Raw genomic sequence first — 23,524 nt, forward strand, 5'->3', positions numbered from 1 at the left:
CCCTAACCCCTCTGCCTGCCTGATGCTCCTAACTGCTCTCCTGCCTGATTGCCTTTTTTATTATAGATAAAATGGATTTCTATCCTTAAATAAGTCTGTGAATGACACAGTATTCACATCCCTGAAAAAACATGAAAATGGACTGTTTATACATCATATTTAAACTTTAGGTTCTGATCATTATAAGAGAATTTTCCCCCTAAATGAGTTCCTAGCAGGACATTCAAAAGTAATACGGGCTATGACACCATAATTCATTGTGGGAGTCACCCATGCAGTGCAAGCTGTCTAAGGAAAATGGTCCCTGCTCACTAAGTGCCAATACCCATCATTATGGCAGCATTAAGGAGGTCCTGTATCCTTTGACAACTGCTATGTTATTCCTTCCTTATAAAGTCCCTTTCATGAGGTCCAGTTAGAGTCACACAGTCTCCATCAGGAAAGGGACCCCAAAGTTCATAGTATCCCATTTAGTGCTTGAATCTCTTCTACAACATCTCCACCAAGTGGTTGTCTAACCTAGTGTCCTAAATCTGGTTATTCACATTCAACCATCATGGTATTTCAATACTCCAATCCACCTCTTTTCTTGTATCCCTGAAAAACGTGTGGTGGTGAATGTAGAGATTCAATTTATATAAATCCACACTAGCTGTCCATATCATCTGTCTACATCAGAGATGATTTGGGTGAAAACTGCAGTTATCAGAATTTTGAAACAATTCTTGACATGGTGAACACACTGCCTATAGTTCTTGCTAATTTGCAGAGTTGGATGACTACCTGTGTGTGAAATCATGAGTTTGATGTACTAATTATTTTCTATTTATTTTAGTAAACGCAAATGTATACCAATTAAAAGATAAGCTGTGTGCCACCTAAAATACCTTGCAGGTCACACTTTGAGTAACACTGGTCTATACCCTCAAACATCCATGGTGTGGTTTTTGGGCCAAATTACGAAAATGTACTGGAGTGGTAATCCAAAGACCTATATATGTACTCTTAATTCTGCTTCCAGTGTGCTGAGGCTGAGTTCACGCCAAGACTTGAGCCCGAAATCCTGTTCCCAGCAGGGGTCTTCTCCCCAGCTCAAATGTACTTGTCTGTATAGCATTTTACCCCCCAAATATCTCAAGTCATAAATAGACAACATCGTCTCTCCAGGCCTGTTTTGTAGAGTTCCAGCTTTCTTTTTAAGGTTTTCTCCTCTAGAAACCAGCTAGTGCTTATCTCTGATCAGCTATTCTCATAAAGAACATAGGCTCTCTTTTCTCTGGATTCTGGGAACATTCTTTTCCAGGTCACAAGGGGAAAGACAGAGAAACATGACCTAAATTGCCACACAGAGGGAGTACTACCTTGCTCTTTTGTTTACCCCTGAGGCTGCACAGTTCAGATTGCTTGGGTAGGAGTGAACGTTTAGCATTTGTTGAATACCCATGACCTTTCCACACAGTCCAGGTGTGATAGCTCAGAGAAACAAAATCTAACAAGTATTTCACAGACTTGAGCTTAGACTAATTAACTTTTCGGTGATTATTGGTTCTGACTTGATTGGTTAAAGAAATGGTAATGGCCAGTTTAAGAACAGATCTGTCCTTGAAATGCTTTCACTATGAGTGACAACATATTGTCTTATTGGAGAGTATTTTATTGTCTTATGGAGAGGTATTTTAGCACATCCAGGCTGCTATAACAAAATGCTATGGATTAGGTGGTTTATAAACAGAAATTTATTTTCATAGCTCTGGAGTCTCGCAAGTCCAAGATCAAGGCACCAGCAGGTTGGGTGTCTGGTGGAAGCCCGCTTCCTCATAGATGGCCATCTTATCACTATAAATTCTCTGTGGTCTCTTTTGCAATAGCACTAATCCCATTTATGACCTGATCCCTTCCCAAAGACCCCACTTCATAATACCATCACACAGATAGGGCTGGTATTTCAACATATGAATTTGGGAGGGAATTTTTCAAGTAATCCTCATTTGCTCCCAATTACCAAACTGCGTCCTCACTCCTTGAGGTTTAAAAGTAAATAAATAAAAGAGCTTAAAATCTAGTGAAGGGCAAAGATACATACTCATAAGCCCAAAGATAAAATGAAATATGTAAGTGCAAAAGAGTGAGAGTGAGATTATAGGAGTTGGTAGTCAGAGGAGGGAGAGAATCCCTGTGAGCTGAATGGTGGGAAAACCACCAGAACTGGCCTTTGGGAGTGATTTTTCACTTTGAAAATCAATGGCTCCACAAAAATGCATTGGCAGAACGGGGAGAGGACATAAAGTGAATTATTAGAATATATTATATGACTAAAATGATTTTATGTTTAAATTATTTTGTGAATGTTGTTTAATTTTAAATTGAAATATCTATATGCTCATCAGGAACACTAAGACATGAGTCCATGAGTAAGAGTCAAAGAGGAAATTCTCTAACAAGAGAGCAGGAATATTTTCATTTCTTACAGCTTTCAACCCATTAAAATATTAGAAAGAAAAATGTCCTATCAGGTTTATAAAAATGGCAGTATATTTTTAATGTTTATACTTTACAAATGACCACTTTAACTATAACACACAAATAATAATAGCCAATGTTTGTTGTTCCTAGGGTTTGGAAACACCATCAATATTCTTGCACCCTCAATGACTCCATAAGGTATTTATGCATTACTAGAGGCCCAATGCATGAAATTCATGCAAGAGTAGGCCTTCCTTCCCCTGGCTGCCAGCACCGGCTTCCCTCTGCCACCCGAGAACTGGGCTTCCCTCACAGCCCTGGCTTCGTCCAGAAGGTCGTCAGGAAGGATATCTGGAAGGACATCCAGTCTAATTAGCATATTACACCTTTATTATTATAGATAATTATCTCTATTGCACAGATGAGATGCTAAGTCACAGAAAGATTGGCTGAGCTGCCTAAAGTCACACAGTACTAAGAGATGGAGCCAGAATTAGAACGCAGGCAGTCTGTCTCTAAAACCTACACTTTCCACTATACCATAAAATTATCTGTACATCCTCATTTGGAGAAAATGTCCAAGTTTAAATTTAACATATTTCAGGAATGTGACACACCCACATCCTGGCAAACACACACACACAGTTTCCATAAGAGGCTTTGAGAAGATATACAAGCAAACAACTTAGAAAGACGTGTAGGTCTGGAAGAAATGCATTCTTACTGTCAAAAGGTAAGAAGTTGGGGTTCAACTCCTGGATGTAGAAAAGCATCAAAAGAAAAACTTCCCCATATCCAGAGACCAAGAGTTACACCTAAATTTCTGTCCTAAGCCCTCTCCCACAAGCATAAAATTCTACTTCCACACAAGCATGGAATAAAATTACACCAACTAATTGTATCCTCCAGCTCCGCAAAGGTTACCTACCACAAGTGCAAGGAGGCAGAGTTTCTGATAATTAAGTCTCAAAATTAACTTCCTATTAAGATAAATGAAGAAAGTACATTCCCCCTAGTGATAACATTTTAGTCTGGCTGTTGATTCAGCAAAATTAGCAGAGATTGATTTATATGCGAAAAAGAGGGGGGGTTGGAGGGTCAGGTCAGGGAAGTGCCTCATGGAAAGGAAGGCAAATCTAGGTCATAGTTCATGATTTCAAGCACATGGGCCAAAATATAGTTTATTAATGTCTGTGAACTCCCAATTGCTTAACATCTGACCCCAGCAAGACAGACTTCAAAACAGGAAACCCGGTCTTTAGTCCAGTTTCTGCCATTTACTAGTGCCGTGACCTTGGGAAAGGCAACTGGCCTGTCTGAGTTTCATTTTTCTCACCATTAAAATGGGGATCACATGACAACCTCACTGTTAGGGTGTGTGTGTTGGGGGTGGGGGGAAGATCCTCATGAATATAATATGTATACAAGTCCTCTGGGGACTCCATAGGCCACAAATGATGTAACTGTATTTCATCATTAATGTGAACAAGCCAACCATTTTTGTATAACTTTATTTCTTCCACCTCAATAATTCAAGTCAGATGACAAATTTTACAAGCAGCTCAAGCCGAGAACTGCTCAAGCTGAGGATCAGTAGGGCTTGCTTCCAAGCCAAAATTGTTAGAACCACTGGTTCTACTCTTAAAAGCAGGACCCTTCAAGCCTGCCATTATCTGGATAAAAGTGAGTTTACTAATTTAGAAACACCACTGAGTGTATTCCTGGCTAACCAAAGTCATCCTTCTCAAAGGACTGAGCAGAATTAATTATCTCATGACTGAGAACATTATGTGTTACAAGCTGATTTGGAAATGTTAGTAAAATAAGCTAAGTTGTTTTAAAAGGCAGGGAATACTATTGTGTGGTGGCCAACAGGGAAAATGAGATAGAAATGAAATATTGTATTATCAAGTCCTAAGTCTGGCTTGCTTGGGGAAATGGGATAAGAGACCTGTGTTCTGTCACTAGAAGGAAGTGTGCCCAGATGGCAAATACAAGTAGCTCAAACTGCAAAGAAGAAACCATCCCAAGTGGGGGGGACAGGTGTAGACTCTTCTGAAAATGGGTTATTTCTATCTCCTTAAGCTCACAGGTAGTACATAGAACTGCCTAGTCTTCCTGGAACTTTTATTGAAAGTTGGTGGCCAAAGCATCAATCACTGTAAAGCATAAGAAAACTCAATGGGAAGATTCTGTATCATTTAATTTCTTAAATACTTAAATGATTTGAAGGAGAGGCATCATTTTAACCCCCATTATTCTATACATCCATTTCCTTTCCTCTTATATTCCCATTTTACTTCATCATATCCACATGTATTCTTCTGCTTTTATTCTAAAGTCTTTCTCCAAATTTTCCTATTTTCTAATGAAGTTTCTCAAAAAGTTTCTTCATAACTGATGGCTATAAGGATTGAAATGTGTATTACATAAATATTATAACAGGAATCAGTGTACCATTTTAAAATTAGAAGTAACTGTCTACAATTCCATGGTGTCACTCCAACAATTATTTTCCAAATCAAAAGCTTGTATAGAAGTAGCTTTAATCTAGTTTAAGTACAATGTGAATTCTATTTGTATATGTAACATTGTAAATATTTCCATGTTAAATTTATCCCAATAAAAATTATCAACTAGTATATCTTAAGCTAAAATCGGTATATTAACTGATTAACCAGGTTTCTTTTTTACTACTTAGATTAACCAGCTTTTTGAAATATATAGGGTACTTCCTTCTTCTAAAAGAACTTTAAAAAAAAAATAGCACAACATGAACAATTATAATGACAGTAATACACTGTCACAGTCCGAGCTGCCACATATGGTTGTGTAGGTTGAATATGGCTCAACTCTAGAGGCCATCACTGACACTTCTAGTCACCATGGATTTATACTTAGATAAGTCACTACACCAAGGGAGGACAGGAAAGTATCTAGGTCAGGGTTGGCTTTATCTGACTCACAGGATTGGCCTAATGGTGAGCTCCTCCCATTTCCTAGATCTGTACCATGTGCCAGGCTCTGTTAAATGAGCTTTTCCCACATTACTTCATGTAATCCTCTCAACAATCCTATGAGGGTAGAAACTATTATGTCAACCCCATTTTACAGATGAGGAAACCGAGACCTTAGTTCACTCAGCAAGTGGCACGATAAAACTTTATCTAAGTTCTTTCTGACTCCAGAGTCCAAGTTCACCCAACTCTTAAATTCTATGTTATACTGATTTTTAATAAATATCAATATCTATATAACACATATTATCTACACACCAAATGGTGATTTTCATCTTTTAGATTTTTTCCTCAAAGGTAGAATTACAGGGTCAAAGAGTAGATCTATTCTTAGGGTCATATAAATCTACTTTTGTCACCAATAATATAGCTAAGTTCCACTACATGTTTTCATCCACCATTTAGAAAATATTTATTGATCAAGTACTACTCTTCTAGGAGTTGGAGAAAGAGCAATGGCAAATAGACCACTTTCTTAACTTGAAGAAGCTTAAAATTAAGGGGGAGCTGACAAGGCAGATTGTAGGCTATTATTTATTTTTGTTGCTATTAATCCTCACCTGAGATTATTTTTCCATTGATTTTTAGAGAGAGTGGGAGGAAGAGGGAGATACACGAGAGAAACATCGATGTGAAAGAGACACATCCATCAATTGATTGCCTCCTGCACACAACCAAGGTACGTACCCTTGACTGGAATCGAACCCGGGATCCTTTAGTCCAAAAGTTCATACTCTATCCACTAAGCCAAACCAGCTAGGGCTAGAATGTTATTCTTATTCCTGTTTCTAACTTGGTCTGGATAAAATGTTAACCTCATTATTTAGATTTATATTTTTTATAAACAGTCATGGTGACCATGGATCCCAGTGAACTCTAGTGACTGCTGCCCTGCTGTGTATGGAGCAGTGGTGGAATTGAAACAGAAAAGGCAAAACATGGTCAGGAATTATGTCCCCCTTCTGAACACTTCTATAGCACTTTGTTTATACAATAGCATCATGCTTTATGACTCAGTTACTTGTGTGTGTCATTTATAGAATTCTTTCAGGAAGAACTCACATTACGTGAAACATTTTAAAATACTGGTTTTTGTGGGTACTCAATAAATATTTGTTAAATGAATGCAAATACTACCTGAATGACCAGTAATATAAAATAACGGAATAAAATAAAAGAATTAGTAATCTATCACACACACACAATCTTGTTTTAAAGAAAGCCTTAGAAATCACGACTCCACAATTATTATTTAAGACACCAAATATGCAATTATTTGCAATACTGCTTTGCACTTTTTCTAACTCAGAGCTGATCTAAAATATCAGTTTTGAAAAACAGGCATTCCTAGGTGCCTCCTCATAGCATCTGATCTAGTTGGACTAGGAATCTATTTTTAATAAATTTTCCAGGTGAGTCTTATAATCAGGCAACATTTTAAGAACTATTGTTGAAAGATGTGTGACGTGGTAAAACTTGCAATGGATTGAAAATATGAAGACTAGAGAGTCCTGCATAGGTGAGCACAATTTCTAGTCCTACTTAATGCTGATTTAACAGATAAGATTTGGGGATTACTTATATGCCTGTTAGAAATGGCTTATATCAGGGGTCCTCAAACTTTTTAAACAGGGGGCCAGTTCACTGTCCCTCAGACCGTTGGAGGGCCAGACTATAGTTTAAAAAAAAACTATGAACAAATTCCTATGCACACAGCGGTGGCAAAAACACCCGGCGGGCCGGATAAATGTTTTCGGCGGGCAGCATGTGGCCCGCGGGCAGAAGTTTGAGGACCCCTGGCTTATATGCGACTTTAATGTTGCCACCCTCAGTTTTGAAAATGGGTTTGTGACATGTCCACGTACAGGAGAAATAATCATAGACGTTCCTTAACAAGATAGACGCCACATATAATAGAAATACTATAATTAGACTAACAGAAAGAGTTTCATATAAGAGAATGCTCTCCCGAATATAGAATTTGAATTAAATGATGCCCATGCACTCATGCTATCTTGTCTTGAGTTGGTCATATACTATTATACTCATAAACACATAAACCTCAAAAAAGCTCTGTGAAACAGAGCGATTTAATTCCTGTGTATAACCCAGCAGATGTCTTTATATGTTTTCAAACATGTCCAAGAATACAGGAATGTACACAGACAAGAATGCTCATAGCAGCCATATTCATAACAACCCTAAACCAGAAACAACCCAAATGTGCGTCAGCTGTAAAATAGTGAAATAAAGGGAATATTGAACAGCAATGACAATAAACAAATTATTGTTCAAACAACATGAACGATTCTCACAAACTATTTGTGCAAAAGAAGCCAGCCATAATAGAATACACATTGCACAATCTCATTTATATAAAGTGCAAAGCCAGGCCAGCTAACCATTGGGATTAGATGTTAGGACACTGATTATCTGGGTGACTGCTTATTAGGAGAGGGTATAAGGGGGCCTCTGCTGGTAGTGTTTTATCAGATGCTGGTCATATGGGCATGTTAATTTTGTGAAAACGTATTGAATGGTACACTTGTAATTTTTGCACATTTCTGTAAGTATGCCATCTCACTAATACAATTACTTTGAGAAAAATATCTGAATATGTTTCTCCTCCAATTCTGCATTGTTCACACAATAGGGGAATGGCTGTTGGTTATCTTCACTGATGCACAGTCTCCTGTCCTACAGAGAGCTACAGAGAGTTTGTATAGGAAATGCATGACCATTTTCAAATGCCAAGATTATGCCTTTTATCTACTTCCAGTCTATTATTTACTTTGAATGTGTTTTCCAATAATGGTCCTATATCTTTGTGCTGATTCATCCTCTTGACTCTGCCTGATCCTCTGCAAGAAGATAGAACTCATTTATGTCAATGGTTCTAATGAAGTCTGCAAAAGAATAGACAAGGGCTAGGTTCTCCAAGGGTCACCTCTGTCGGCTGTATCCCCATCAGCCGTCGTGAACAGCCACTGCTTCCAGGCCTGGGGACCCTGTGCATGAATGTGTTGACAAGGCATGTTATCACCGATTGGAATGACAGGTCACTGGGTCAAGAGCCCTATTGTGGATGAGGACAGCGAAGGTGGCGCTGGGATTGAGCTGAGGAGCTGTTGAAAGATCAGTAATGGAAAACAGCTTGGATGGCAAACAATGTGGGAGCTGCCAGAGACCTCCATCAATTTCTTTGACTATTTTGGGGGAACCTCTCTCCAATCCTTTGGTGGGCTCTCCCATCCAACAATCAGTACCTACAGTTCTTTCTCAGAGGATTTATGGGCTCCAGAGCTGCTTCACCAGCAAATGCAGGGAGCAGGAAACCTGGGAATCTGCGTCTCCCCGGGGGGACACATAGCGACAGCTCCCTCACCTCTGCTTCAGGGACCCCTAAGTCAGGATCAGGACAAGGATGAGGTAAGAGAGGAACACAATTTAAGGGGGAGCCCAAAAATTTGATAATCAAGATAATATTTCAGTACAATACTTTTAAAAATCAGAATGAACGTAAAATCCATGATGATCAAAGTATCATCATTTACATAAAGACAGGAGCAGTATTGCTGATTTTTCTTTTTACCACAGCCACCAAAGTGGGAGGACACCTCTAGGGGGAGCTCTGGAGCATGTCACACTCAGAAGTGTCCTTGAACCAGAATGGAACCCGAGGTGAAAGGAAAAAGCAGTAATACCACTCTTGTCTTTATTTCAAATGGCAATATTTTGATTATCATAAATTTTATGCTCATTCTTATTTTTTTTAAATATATTTTTATTGATTTCAGAGAGCAAGGGAGAGGGCGAGAGAGAGAGAAACATCAATGATGAGAAAGAATCATTGATGGGCCCCCTCCTGCACGACCCACATTGGGGATCGAGCCTACAACCAGGGCATGTGCCCTGACCGGGAATCAAACCATGACCTCGTGGTTCATAGGAAGGCGTTCAACTACTGAGCCACGCGAGCCAGGCTGTTCATTCTGATTTTTTTAAATATTGCACTGAAATGTTATCGTGACTACCAAATTTTTGGCAGGGAGGGGCCATGTGTCATTTTGATTTGGGGGTTTTCTTTTGCCTCACAGGACTTAACCCCCTCACCAGTCTCCTTTTCTCACCTCCATCCAGTTTGCAAAGGGTACCTCTTTCAGAGCTGTCACCTTCCCAGGACTGCCTCCAGAGGCGCATGCTCACTCTGAGCCCTTTCCCTGTGCTCTTGGTCACTGTTGTTATACTTCCTATGATCTTCCTTTGTCTAGCAATGATTTTAGCTCAATCTCCTTTTCTTCCCTTTCACGCAGTAAGACCCTCACCCCCACCCCACTCTAACCCAACTTGTGGGAAAGCTTCTGTGGAAAGCAGTATTTGTTTTTTACCCACAGGTAAGTGGACCATGTTCCACCAAAGGCATTGGAGCTGTGCACTCTTGTTTTTCTTGTTGATTGGTAACTTAAAGGATATTTGGAGAGATTTGGATTTCAGCAGCTGCCATTATCTTGGACTCCGGAAGTCCTCTCCACCCTGGTTTTGACCCCTTTTGGAGAGTCTGCTGAAGCCAGAACCTTCTCTTACTCAGCTGCCTCAGTTTAACCTTCTTCCTGAACCCTTTCTCCCATCCTCAGGCCGACAGCCTCAGTAGTAGAAAATGTGAAGCAGAGAACAGTGCGTAGACCTTAGCATTCCAAGTGCAATACCCCTTTCACAGAAAATAATATTTTTTTATTTTAAAATTTTTTTTATTGATTTTAGAGAGAGAGGAAGGGAGAGGGGGAGAGAGAGAAACATCAATTGGTTGCCTCCCACACGCCCTCCAGGGATCAAACCCACAACCTGGGTATGTGCCCTGACCAGGAATCAAACTGGTGCACAGGACAATGCACAATCAACTGAGCCACGCTGGCCATAGAAATTCCCCCGAACATACTTTCATATTTAAATCATTGGGTGCATGGCTACAACTGTGGCCTTGGCCATCCTCTCTCCCACCCCCCTGGAACAAGAGAGGCTGCTAATGAGTATTTAAGCTTTCTAATCTCTACACTGGGAGGGAGAAGGGGGCTAAAATGGATGTTGGATCCGCTGACCAACAATGCCCATCATATTCACCTACTACATCTCATCAATCATTATTTCTGCTCACTTCACCTCATGGCATCATTCTTGAATCTCCACAGCCACCTCCCTAATTCAAAACCGCATCCCCTATAGCCTCCACTTAAAAAAAACACACCTCCAAAATGGTTTCTATTTGTTATGTGCTTTTCCTGTAGTATTTGAGACTATTCAATTCTGCTATAAAAGACAAAACAAACAGGATGGATGTAACTCTTGTTGGGGTCCAGCCTCAGCAGGTCCAGGGGTTCCCAAAGGCGAGAAGAATGAGGGACACAGAGGCAGCGTTCAGTTGATCGGTCTCAAGGTGCAAAGGAAGAAACAGTGGGTGTTGGAGGGCACAACAATCTGATGTCTTGCGTTCTAACTGCTGAGTCCTAAAGCTAAGAATCAGGTAAAAACACACTAGTCAGAAGCCAGCAGGCTCGCTCCGCGCTCCTGTCTGGATTCACAGCGGCACGTGGCTGAACAGGTAGGACAGGGATTCACCGTTGTGGTTCCTGCGGATCGCCTCGGCCAAGATCATCGAAATGTCAATAACCTGGATCTTGGAGCAGTGACTCATCTTGTCCTCTTGCGGGATTGTGTTTGTGACAACAACGGCCTCAAAGGGGGCACTATTTATTCTGGAAATAGCCGGCCCAGAGAAGATCCCTTGGGTAAGGATGGCATAAACTTTGGTGGCTCCGGTCGAGATCAGCTTGTCAGCAGCGTGGCAGATGGTGCCACAGGTGTCGGCCATGTCATCCACGAGGATGGCCACACGGTTCTTCACGTCGCCCACCAGCACCATCCGGTCCACTTCGTTCGCCTTCTTCCTCTCCTTGTGGATCAAGGCAAATTCCACATTCAACCTGTCTGCTATCGACGTGACCCTTTTGGCTCCGCCCGCGTCCGGGGACACGATGATGCAGTTCCTCCAATTGGCGATGTTCTCCCGAATCCACTGCAGGACCGCGGGCTCCGCGTACAAGTTATCCACAGGAATGTCAAAGAAGCCCTGGATCTGAGGAGCATGCAGGTCCATGGTCATGATGTGGTCTGCGCCAGCGGCACGCGAGAGCATATCGGCCACAAGTTTCGCAGAAATCGGAGCACAAGTCCGGTCCTTCTTATCCTGGCGGGCGTAGGGGAAGCACGGGATCACAGCGGTCACCCGGGAAGACGACGCGATCTTGCAGGCCTGGATCATGAGGAGGAGCTCCGTCAGGTTGTCATTGACCGCCCCGCAGCCGCTCTGGATGATGTACACATCCTTCCCTCTCACGCTTTCAAGGATCTCCACTCTGGTCTCCTGGTTGCTGAACTTCTTGGTGACCACCTTGCCCAGCTCCAGGCCCAGCCGGTCGGCCACCCGCTGGGACAGGTCCTGGTGGGAGCTGCCGCTGAACAGCACGATGTTGGTCATCTTGGGGCTCGAAGGGGGCGCGGCGGAGACAGACGCACTGGGGGCACCGCAGCCTGCGGCGGGAGCGGGAAAGCGCGCAGCCGGACAACGGTCGAGCGCCAGATGTTGGGGTCCAACCTCAGCAGGTCCAGGGGATCCCAAAGGCGAAGAAGGAATGATACCGAGACTGCGTTCAGTTGATCAGCAGCCTAGCCAGGTTCTCTAGCCAGGATCTCCAGCCAGGTTCTGTCACAGAAAATAATAACCTCCCCTAAAAATATTTTACAATGCATTACAATTCATGAAGCTCCATTGCGAAATCAAAACCCTGTCACATAAAAAGCTCTAACGACACATGTAAACAAGTCTATGCTCTAAGTGGAATATTACGTTGGATTCATGGCTTTAAATTTATTTCATTACCAGCTATCTCGTGGCAAATGAAATGCTGAGAAGCCGGAATGAGAAGTGACTGCTCTGGTTCCCCTGCTCAGGAATTTCATCTCATACATGTGAGGTGCCATCTTCTGGCGAAAGCGCTTCTACACCTCTAACGCACAGCAAGCATTTTCTCTGAAACAGCCTATAATAATAGCATCTGGCCCACTTATTTCTGAAATAAATATAAAAAGGGAAAAGTCCTTTTGCTATTATTTAATCAGTTAAAAATATGAGTCTTCGAAGTAAGTGCTGGGGGTGATATCAATGTCAGTTTCAGTGAGGCGAGGTGTTAACATTGGGGGAGGCAGGGTGATGGATTCAAGAGGCCTCCGGGTACATTTCTTTGCAACTTCCTGGGTATCTATAATTATTTACAACAAACATTTCTTAAAAATTAAAAGAAAATAATGACAAAAAAAGAAAGGTTTTCATGTTCTATAGGAAAAGCTTTTAGTTTGAAAGATAGGACAGCCCTTATTAGCTGGGATCCAAGAGACAAGCTGTGCAGACACACTGCCCAGCAACCTAAATCCCATTGCAGATGATGTCAGTGAGAAATGCTTCACGTGCATCTGAGAAATTGATCTGCACTGATACCCAGGGCCACAGGAGTGGCTGTCTCAGGACTTCAGCTGACACGTGGCCTGAAGTGCTTGTCTTCATCCTGACCTGCTGGCTGGGAAATGTCTCTGAGCACACCTCATGCGTTGTGCCATTGTTGCCTGTGTGTGACAGGCTGAATAAAAACCCCCAACGCTAGCCGGCCCTAATCTCTGGGTCCTGTAAATGTCCCCTGGTTTTGAAAAGGGGCCTTGGCAGATGTTGTTAAGGATCTGGAGGTGAGGAGACCATCCTGGCTTATCCAGGTGGGCCCTAAATGCAATCGCCAGTGTCTTCATAAGAGAAAGACAGGCAGAGATTCCGCACAGACACGCTCCCAGGGGAAGGCAATGTGAAGGCAGAGCAGAGAAAGGTCTGCAGTTTCTGATGTTGGAGAGTGGAATGATGCAGCCACCTGCCAAGGAATGCCAGCAGCCCCAGGAATGCCAGGCTGGACCAGGCAAGGAACAGATTTTCCCCTAGAGCCTCTAAACACCTTGATTTCAGCCCAGAAATACTGTATGTAGAATTCTGGCCTCCAGAACTGTCAGAGGAGAAATTGCTGTTGTTTTAAACCCCTAAATGGATGACAGCAGCCACAGGAAATGAGTATGTCATGAGGGTAGGAACTTTCCTGCACTGACCCAGACGGGATCCTTTGGACACCGTGGGTGGAGCACTAGATGGGGCATCAAGAGGCTTATGTTCTAGTTGATGTCTGAGGTCTCTTCTGCCTCAAAGATCCGGGCATATTACTAACTTCTGCTGCAGTTGCAACCTCTGTGCTCATGGGGGGAAAGATAAGTCTTCTAAAAGTAAGTGTATGTCTTTTCTATCTCATATTGCAATAGGCATATTCAGATGCTAATTGAAGTCCATTATCTTCTCCTGCCATAGCTTGAGTATGTAATCTAATTAGTTCCAAACCTGCCCTCCCATTTCTCATTATGTTGACATAATGATTTTCAGAATGTTGCAACTGCAAATGTGATCTGTGCATCAGCATCACCTGGGAACTGGCTAGAAACGCAGGCTCTCCTCTCAGGCCTCACCCCAGGCTTACTGAATCAGAACCTGCGTTTTCACACACTTTGCAGATGACTGTATTGTGCATAGTAAAGGTTAAGAAGTTCTGCTCTAGGACCCAGGAAACCAGCTACATCTCCAACGGCCTCACATAGCTGAGCCTTCATGTCAATTCTCAACCCTAGGTTTTATGCTACCCGGAAATGTCAGTGTTTTAAAGCACACCTTACCTTTAGCACAGATATAGCATCTACTGCTGCGTCAGCACGCAGGAGATGGCGCTGACATAATACATACCATTCATAACACCGTCAACGTGGTCGTTTTCCCTAGGAAACAAAGGCTGTGTCTTTTCCCCAGCATTTGCTAAAATGCCGCTTTTATTTTTGGCTCTCCCACTGCCAGGTCTCATGTTGTTTTCCTCAAGTGGTGTTATGCTGGTGCCAGCTGGGAAGGGCCAGCTCAGCCCGCTGGGTTTTCCTTTGCTATTGTCACTATGCTCACAAGTTAGCAGCCTCGCCTTCTTTGGTCCCCAGTTTGAGAGCTCCGTGGGTGTTCCCTGGGCTTGTCTTGCAGTTTGTTTGGGAACAGTCATGTTTCCATAGTTCCGATTGCTCGGTTTGTCTGGCTTCCCACTACCAATGTTTTCACCCTCCCTGGGGCAGATCTGTCCATATTTGTTTCCCTTGTTTGAAACAGTGCAGCATTTTGACCCCATTTCACAAAAACACACGGTGCATTTCTCCTCATCCTGCCCTAATTGTTTAGTTTAGAGTGTGCCCTGTTTTGTCAAGATGAAAGTAAAAGTTGGCTTCCGTCTTTTAGCCATTCCAACCCACATTCCATGGATGTGAACGTGGGATCCTTGAAGCTCATACATGGGGACACACCTTTTTTCCCTAGTTGTTTTTAGAGGAAATGATTTCCTCTCTAGATTTGTCCGCTGGAGAACAGTCCATGATCACCAAGAGAAAAGAAACTAAAAAATAGCGAATTACTCAGAGAACAACTCTTTGCTAGTGACTTAGTGAATAAGAAAAATACAAACCTCTCATCAACCTGACTTAAATCCTACCTCCCTTTGGAACAGGCCTCCTGGGGTTGCAGACTAGGCCATCAAAGCCACAAAAAGCAAATAATCCAGGAAATCCAATTGCCAGGGCCGGAGGATAAATAGGAGCAAGTCAACTTTAATTCCACTCTCTTGGCCAGAAAAAGCAGAGGAAATATAGGAATGGATTCAATGCTACCCATTCTTCAAACCAAATATTTATCTACAATAACCATATGGCCAATGTTTACTTGATTTGATATTTGTATTTGTTTTCTATTTCCCCCTAGGCAACCTGAGAAATAAATGGCTATGTTTTTAAAATAGGATTAAGAATGAGTTGGCCATAATAAGACTTAAGACTCTACCAGGCAAAGAGAACAGCATATGCAAAGGTTCTGAGGTGGGAACTTTGACCTTACTATTTTCAGAGAATGAGAAAGGGGCCAGTGTGGTTATCATCTTCCCTCATAGTATAAGATCCACTCCCATAGATTATATATTTGGTGGTGAATATCAGGATGAAGAACTTGAAAATGGAAGAGCTAACGATCTAAGATTCTAGAAACCACAACTGAGTCAATCCTTTTGCTGTGACCAAAAGCAATGTCATTGCTTTCACACAGGACTCCCAACCATGTAAAGGCTTCCCATCTCTCAAAATCTATAGAAGAATTCAGGGTGGATTTCTAGAAATAATGTGAGACAAAGCATTTGTCATTGCAGAAAACATTAAGCAGTATTTCTAAATTAGATCCCTTCCATCCCTTCCCCAAATAAATGGGTCTTTCTTTTTAGCAAAGGGCTGTAGAATTTTCCTAAGTAATTTTTTTTTTATTTTGGTTCTAGCCTCGCAAAAATTTTACTTTCAGTTAACTCAAAATATAGAAAACTCTTATTCATTGCATTAGGCACAATGAAAATAGTGGCAAAACCTACAAGAGGCAGAAGGGTAGGTCAAGGTATTCGAGCTTTTGGCCCATGTCCCATAATATCTCCACAGTTAGTAGTCTACTGGTTGCTTTCATATGTAAGAAATGGGGTCCCTAAACTAGGAGTCAGAAAGCTTGGGTTATAGGCCTGGATAAAAGCCTAAGAATAAAGTATATATCTTGTTCACCTTTATACACTTAGCTCTTTTGAGGAAACAGTGATTTAATACTAAATAAAGGGCTGAATGCTGGCTGGCTAGCTGGCTCACTGGCTGGCTCATTGGCTGGCTGCATAAATGAGTGAGACTGAAGGGAGAAAACAGAGCACAGGCCAGAATAAGATTGCTCAAAGTCAGGTCTTTTAAGAAACATTGCCAACGGATGATTAGTTTTCACTTAGTTGGCCATAGATAGGAAAACAGACATTGGCTTCACTTCCAATCAAATACTCATACCATTCCATAAAGATGGGCATTAGCCATTTGATTTTTACAAAACCTATCAAACTCCATTGGCATCAACATTCTCATCTCTAAAATGAAGTAGCTAGACGAGGCTATTTCTAGTTTCTTTTCATTTCTAACTCCTTAGGGTTCTATGATATTCACTACTAGGCACAAGAAGATCCTTGATCATGAGAAATGTATTTCAGAACCTCAGTTTAAGGGCAGTGGCCTTTCTGCCATTTTCTCTTTCAACTTGGAAAAAAATGCTTAGAATGCTGACATTAATCTCATCAAAAATATTGAACTAGGCATTTTAAGCACATGAAATATTTACATTGAAAGAAAAAAGAAACAATAAATCCTTGTTTTCTGTGGAGTTCTCAATTTTATAATTCATCTTGTTACGTGGCCAAAAATCTCTTTGGCAAGAGTCTAATTCCATCCCACATGCCACTCCTCAGAATTCTCCATCTGATATGCCTGATGATTGGTCATAATTCCTTTCCTTGTTTAAAACACCTCTTCCCACTTTTTCCTCAGGGAAAATTGCCTTTTCTCACTTTATGTGGTTCTGGTGATAGGGGCAGGGACTTTTACCAAGATGTACCACCTGACACAGGAGTGGGCACATGACCAGTGATGGCCAATCATGTTGTACTTTCTAGAATTTGCTTCTTGGAAGGAGACTCCCAGAGACAAAAATGGTTTAGAAATGACTTATCCAAGGGCAGCCCTAGAGAAGTAGCTGAAGATTTTCTAGTTCTAAGATTCCAGGCAGTAGTTCTACAACCTGAGCTTACATCAGAATTGCCTGGAGGGCCTGTTATAGCACAGATCACTGGTCCCCCCACCCCTAGAATTTTTGATTCAGTAGATTTGATATGACAGGAAATTTCAATTCTAACAAGTTCCAAGGTGATACTGATATTGCTCATATAGGAACTGCACTTTGAGAACTACTGATTTCCAGAAACACCCTAGATCCTTTCTTTTGTTGAAGTCTTGTTTTCCAACATGTTCCTCAGTCTGAAATTATCCAGAATCCTTCTAAACATTCCAATTTTATTGTTTAAGTTACCATAAGTCACTTTAAGTCAGATTCTATAATTTGTAATAGAATTTTGGAAATGCAGATTTTCTGAAGCATGGGATGCTGAGGCACACTGTTTAAGTTCTCTTGGCCAATATGATGCTTATACTTTGAAGGTCCACAAATGCATGGGTGAATCCTTCTAGTTCTTCCTGTCTTCCTGACTACCTGCCTATCTTGGGCTCCGAAGTTGTCCACGGGCCTCACACTCTCACCCCTGCTCTGTTTGAATTTCCTCTGCCCCAAATACCTGCTACTTAAGCCAGTTCCTAAGTTCATAATCATCTACACTGGGTCCCATCCAGATGGGTAAGAGCCTTAACTAAGACCATTGTTCAGGATGTCTCTTGTTTTCTGATCTTTTCTTTGGAAATAAATCTTACTTTGCTTATTTATTTAAATATGTATTTTTGTTTAACATCCAAAACAAATCTTATTTTAGATGTTAAGTTACAATAGTGGTCTTCTTAAAAATGTTCTTAGCATGATGTCCCCAAAATGAATACTCATACCAAAGATATTTTCCTGCTCTAGTGAGAGTAAGTTTTTGAAATTTTGAGAAAATGCTTCAGCCATCTGTCCTCTTTCACTCCAGCTGTGGTAAAGATATCTAATTTTTTCTGGTCTTTCACAAAATGATAAACTTTAAACTCAGGCAACCTGTGGACATAGACTTAGACGAGTACCCCCTTTTATCTTACTACTCCTACCATTGCTCTGGCGTATCAGTGTAGGTGTTGCCACCTTTGGGAAGTTACTTTCTGTCTCAAGACTGGTGTTGCTTCCCTGCTGTAGTTCCCATAGCAACTTCTCTCTCATTATGGACTGCTTATCAGAACATAATTATCTGTCTACTTTCTGTATCCCTCCTCCCTCCACTACACCTTAAGCTTCTTGAGGACTCTCGGTTATTATATCACTGGTATCTAGGACAGGGCATTATCTGAACATTATGTAGATACAAATGTTATCACATTCTGGGTGTCAGGTGGGTGTGTCAGCTGATATGCTGAACATTAGTACAGTTGTTTTTGCCTACCCAGCATCCATTCGCCCCCTTTTCTGGTGAATTCACCCTGGTACTTTATGGTGAAATCACTTCTCCCGCAACCTTGAATAGTGTGCTTTGAATAAGGCAGACCCCACTCTAGGCTCCATGGAGCAACATACTAACAACACTTGGTATTTTAAGCATTTTCGACCAAGACTCAGAAAAAATTTCTTTCTGCCTCGAATTAATGAAATGGTCCCCTCAGAAAGTGCTAATGTGAGCAATCAGAACCCTGAAATAGCTCAAAATAGTTTCTCAAAAAAGTCCTTTAGATTTCTGCCCAAGAAGAACTATCACAACGATCTGCTTGGGAAAGCCTATCAGCCACATTTTCTAAGAGTCTTCTGACACAGCTGGTGAATTGTCAAGTCCCATCCTTCCAACCACAGTGCCTAGCTCAGGAATGGACATGAGACCCAAGGCAGGACATCAAAAGCCACCTGAGATTTTAGCGAGGACTCTTGGCAAAGAAGCTCCTTATTTCAACTTGGTTGACTAAGCCTGAGCTGCTATAGCCATCTTTGCCTCCTCACGAGAAGAACGTGCCTGGCCCAAGAAAATTAGATAAACTCTAGTCAGGCCACACAATTAGGAAGTATTCTTGAATTACAGCCTTTTGTAAAAAACAATAACAACAACAACAAAACAAAAAACAGTAACCTAGTAAATAAAATGTCTCTCTGATTTCTGTGAGCCACTCTTGCAAATTAAATTCAAGGAGGGGATTGTGGAAACCTCTAATCCAGTGGTTCTCAACCTTCTGGCCCTTTAAATATAGTTCCTCATGTTGTGACCCAACCATAAAATTATGTTCGTTGCTACTTCATAACTGTAATGTTGCTACTGTTATGAATCATAATGTAAATATCTGATATGCAGGATGGTCTTAGGCGACCCCTGTGAAAGGGTCATTTGACCGCCAAAGGGGTCACGACCCACAGGTTGAGAATCGCTGCTCTAATCTGTAGCAAGTTGGTCCAAGTTGGTCAGAAACACAAGGACAACCTGGGCTTTAGACTGACAGCTGAAGTTGGGGGAGGGGCCAGTCTTGTGTGATCCGACCACTTAACCTGTGGGATCTGATGCTATCTCCAGGTAGATCATGTCAGAATTCAGTTGAATTGTAGGACGTCCAGCTGGTGCCCAAAAAGTGCTTATTGGTGTGGGAACACCTCTCCCTACCGTCACCCTCACTCCCCACCCCCACCATCAGAACTGGATACAGAACCTTTTACTTTGGCTTTGGCTTAATTCAAATACCTCAGTGGATCTTTGATGCAAATAATAGGTTAAATAGGGATTTTAAAAGATCTTTTGACTCACTGGTCACAGGAGATTGCTTAAGACCTTGGGATATGCCTGAAAATTCTATAAAGCGGGGGAAAGGTCCAAAATAAAAAGCTGGAGCTTCCAAAGACACACTTCTGACCCTGATTATGATGAGCAATTTTTAAATGATAGTGATGTGATTAGATAATGATGGTGGACTAAGCCTCTTCAAATACTCAGAAATACTGGTAATACACAGCCCCAGCCTCCACTACCTATTATTTGCATCTCCCTTTGCTGATGATTTTTGCAAGTTCTAAATGTTTCTTCTATGTTTTCAATTCTGCATTATAAAATTCTTCTCTTGTGGCAGCCACATGCAACTTGTTATTCTCTTAAAAGATCGTACAATTTCATTAGAACTAGAAAGGGCTTTTGGAATGTTACCAAACTGGCAACATTCATCTGGCAATAGATCTTGGCCTAAGTAGGACGGGATTTGATTGAATTAAAGGGCTAAACCTTCTGAGTGAATGATCCAAAACTTTTGGAAGAATATCAACAGTGTTTGCCAAACTGAACAGATCCCTGTGATTATAGGCAGGTGAAAGATCCTTTTACTCTACTCACTATATATATATATATATATATATATATATATATATATATATATATTATTGACTTTTTACAGAGAGAAAGGGAGAGGGATAGAGAATTAGAAACATAGAAACATCAATGAGAGAGAAACATCGATCAGCTGCCTCCTGCACACCCCCTACTGGGGATATGCCCGCAACCAAGGTACATGCCCTTGACCAGAATCGAACCTGGGACCTTTCAGTCCGCAGGCCGACGCTCTATCCACTGAGCCAAACCGGTTAGGGCTACTCTACTCACTTTTATTGGTACATTATTTACTTCACCAGGCACCCAATAAAATGGTTTCTTAAAAGGGTTATTACTTGACTTCAGAAATTTCAAAACTCTGATATGTCCTCTTACTCAAAAGAATGATAACATTGCTTGCTTCTGAATTTTAAAAATACTTGCTTTATCTTAACATGTGGTTATAACTCAAAGTATTTAATGTCTAATATTTACTGACCCCCTAGAGCAGTAGTTCTTAACTGAGGGAAATTTTGCCCCATGGCACATCTGGAAACATTGTTGGTTGTCACAACTGGGGATGGGTTCTATTGGCATCTACTGGGTAGAGGCCAGGGATGCTGCTAAATATCCTTCACAAGACATCCCCACAAAACAAAACATTATCTGGCCCAAAAGGTTAATAGTGTTGAGGGTGAGAAACCTTGCCCTAAGACCATGTGGGATTCTGAAGGTATGAGAGCCTATTCTTGCCTTTGAGTTCTTTAGAATCAAGATGAATAAAACAGTCCTCCCACGGTGTGATGCTTGTATGTGATGTATAGAATTAACCTCTTACTCTACATGTTCTATCTAATTGGTTTGTAAACACTTTGAGGCAGGGACATACTTAACTATTTCTTGTTCAGAAAGAGATGGTTAGTTAGCTCTTTTCTAGTCTGGGAGTATTGAGGGTAGCACAGTTAACTCTCAGATACTCAGCAAAATAAGGCTTAAAAGAAGTTAGAGATCCAAAATTATGCTTGAAGAAAGTATGAGTCAAAGTGGGCCCAGATGGATTTTATGTAAATGTAAGTAAAGTTATATCCAGTAATTTAAAACATACTTTTCATTCTAATATACACATATAATAAAAGTAATCAATGGCATGTAATATTTAACAAGCACTTAATATAAATTAGTTGATGAAAAGATTGCCCCAAAATTATTATATATTAAAACAGTATGTTATTTTGTATATCTTAGCTGCCCATATCAATCCCATTCCACCCGCAAATATTAAACAGGAATCAGAAATAAGTAAAAGATGCAATCCTAAATATATGCTCATTTCCATTCTCACCTAATTCCTGCATTGCCTGATGCAGCCATAGCTCTGATGCCATCGGAATTACTTAGCCATCTTCCTCCTCCTTTCCTTCTCTAGGGGGCAGCCTATGCTTTGGTTGGAGCTCTGATCAAATATAGAAGTGGTATTCTGCTTGATTGTGGAGGCAAAGGCACATTCCCAAATTACAGTGCACACCTTGTGGTATTGGCTATTCTAAAATTCCAAACTATTGTTACTCTGCAATATGGAAATTTGTAACAATACTCTTTTTCCAAGGGTACTGCATATTTAAAGATAAAACCTATGTTAAATTGTAAACATATACATATTCCCATATCATCAAAAGGGCAGCAAAGTTGTTCTAACTAATGATATCAACTCAACTTGAGGAGGTTCACAAAGGCTGATGTATACAATCATCAGAGAAATTAATTTGCAATAAGCTATATAACTGCCAAGATGAAACCTGTGAGTTGACAAATCCATAATCCAAAAATTCTTGTTTAGGTTGAGTACATAAGAACTATCAATCATATACTAGTAATTTAAGTGTTTAATAACATCAGGCCCTGATAACCCAATATCCACAGAATAAAGTAGCCGGATTTGTGCCAGGTCTTTAATGTAATAAAAGAGTCATGTTTGACCTATTACGGAGCAGTTAAATTTATTTCTCCTGTATTTTGGGCTTTCTCACTTCCTACTCCTTGTCTTTAGTAATTAAAGTGAAAATACTCCAAAACCCGACCCTTAGGGACATTCAACACTCTGTTCTCCTAAAGAAATCAAACTGAATGCTGCAAACAGCAATGCAGAAATAGAGATCCCTTGTAGCCTGAAGATATCAGGAAATCCTTGCCACTGGACTTGTGAAAATTTTGGTTCACTAAGCCCTTGTATGCTTGACTATTAAAACCTAAAGGCATCAGTATTTATCTGATATCACTATAAAATAGAATCAGGATTCGATTATATAATTAGGTATGATGAGCAGGCCATCCCAATGGCAGAAATGAAGAGGGATGAATCACAGATACAACAAACAGAATATGATTATGCAGGAAGGACATGAAAAGCAGTGAATTCATGTGAAGCATGTCTAGGGGTGAAATGGATTTAAAAAATCGAAGGAGAGAGTTTTATTTATGAAAATAACTTTCCTCTATTAGGTTCAAAAATGCTCTTTAAAATAATGTTATTGCTCATAAAAACACGGAAAATTACATGGACATGCTGATTTAAACACAAACTAGAACATACAGTGTTATTTCACTTCTATGAAATTAAAATCTGATAAAATTATTCAATAGAGATAGAGGACAGATTAGGGTTACTTTTGGAGGGAAGTACTGACTGAGAGGGGGCATGAGGGAGCCAGCTGGGCTATCGACCAGACTGCCTGCACACCTGTCCTCTCATGTGATATGTCAGGTAGCTTCCACATGAGTCCCCTGAGTTTCTAGATCTAAGGCAATAAAACCCAGTTGTCCATACCCAGGAGATGGCAGATGTTGCTGATTTTAAAAGGCAGTGTTGGGGTTGGGGTGGAATTAGAAGGAATGCAGTCCTTCATCAAATGCAAGACTCTGCAGATCAGAAACCTCGGAGTTAGTTCAACTGGGTACATCTTCTAGAAAGCACAAGACAATCTACCCCTCTGTAAGGTTTCAAAATACCTCAGCCAGGAAGCA

At 41.0% G+C, this 23,524-nt stretch overlaps 1 protein-coding gene and 1 pseudogene across 1 annotated transcript in view; both read right to left on the reverse strand.

Moving 5' to 3' along the window:
* Positions 1-23,524, reverse strand: part of RARB (retinoic acid receptor beta) — an 851,244-nt gene that overhangs the window by 734,147 nt on the left and 93,573 nt on the right. The gene's annotated exons all lie outside the window — the stretch shown is intronic.
* Positions 10,908-12,024, reverse strand: LOC138992362 (ribose-phosphate pyrophosphokinase 2 pseudogene; annotated as a pseudogene).

Source organism: Myotis yumanensis, unplaced genomic scaffold (assembly GCF_028538775.1).
Source record: "Myotis yumanensis isolate MYYU_CA2020_CCGP unplaced genomic scaffold, mMyoYum1.0.hap1 SCAF_14, whole genome shotgun sequence".
In the NCBI taxonomy this organism is placed as follows: domain Eukaryota; kingdom Metazoa; phylum Chordata; class Mammalia; order Chiroptera; family Vespertilionidae; genus Myotis; species Myotis yumanensis.